The sequence below is a fragment of the Lathyrus oleraceus genome, chromosome 6, assembly GCF_024323335.1.
Source record: "Lathyrus oleraceus cultivar Zhongwan6 chromosome 6, CAAS_Psat_ZW6_1.0, whole genome shotgun sequence".
In the NCBI taxonomy this organism is placed as follows: domain Eukaryota; kingdom Viridiplantae; phylum Streptophyta; class Magnoliopsida; order Fabales; family Fabaceae; genus Lathyrus; species Lathyrus oleraceus.
In genome coordinates, this window is record NC_066584.1 from 389,635,408 (window position 1) to 389,636,191 (window position 784).

Sequence of the window (784 nt, forward strand, 5' to 3'; positions counted from 1 at the left end):
TCTATAGAGCTTAGTTCATGCACTCCTCCTTGGGCTTCCTTCTTCTCAACTGTCGCTCGTTCGACTCCCCATGATTGATGGTTTTGAGCCATGTCTTCGATGAGGGCACTAGCTTCAGGGTAAGGTTTGTTCATCAGAGCACCGCCTGCGGCAGCGTCGATGGTCATCTTTGTGTTGTAATGAAGTCCATTATAGAAGGTTTGAATGATTAACCAATTTTCTAAGCCATGATGTGGGCATGCTCGTAACAACTCTTTATATCTCACCCAAGCTTCGAACAGCGATTCTCCTTGGTTTTGGGTAAATCTAGTTATATGGTTTCGAAGAACGGCGGTCTTACTCGGGGGAAAATATCTAGCAAGAAAAACTCTTCTAAGGTTATCCCAAGTCGTAATGGAATTGGGTGGAAGGGAATCTAACCATGATAGAGCTTTATCTCTGAGGGAGAAAGGAAATAATCTTAAACGTATTGCCTCAGGAGAAGCTCCATTGGTTTTAAAAGTATTTGCTATTTGAAGAAATATTTTTAAATGTTGGTTTAGGTTCTCGGTAGCGAGACCCGCGAATTGTCTCTGTTGCACTAGTTGTAACAGAGATGGTTTAAGTTCAAAATTATTGGCTGGGATGATCGGGTTTACTATACTAGAACTAGGTTCTTCATTAGATGGTTGAGCGAAGTCCTTAAGAGGTCTTTGGTTTTGATCTTCGGCCATAGCTCTCTTAATTCTATGAAAGAATAAACGTGCGCGAGCGTAATGTTCAGGTTCCGCCAGAGGGTTTACTA

The 784-nt window shown here is 42.1% G+C and overlaps 1 non-coding gene across 1 annotated transcript; it reads left to right on the top strand.

The window, feature by feature from the left end:
- The first annotated feature begins 222 nt into the window (after positions 1-222).
- Positions 223-329, top strand: LOC127099174 (small nucleolar RNA R71). Its single transcript, XR_007793714.1, has one exon. It is a non-coding gene; the product is annotated as a small nucleolar RNA R71 (small nucleolar RNA).
- The last annotated feature ends 455 nt before the right edge of the window (positions 330-784 follow it).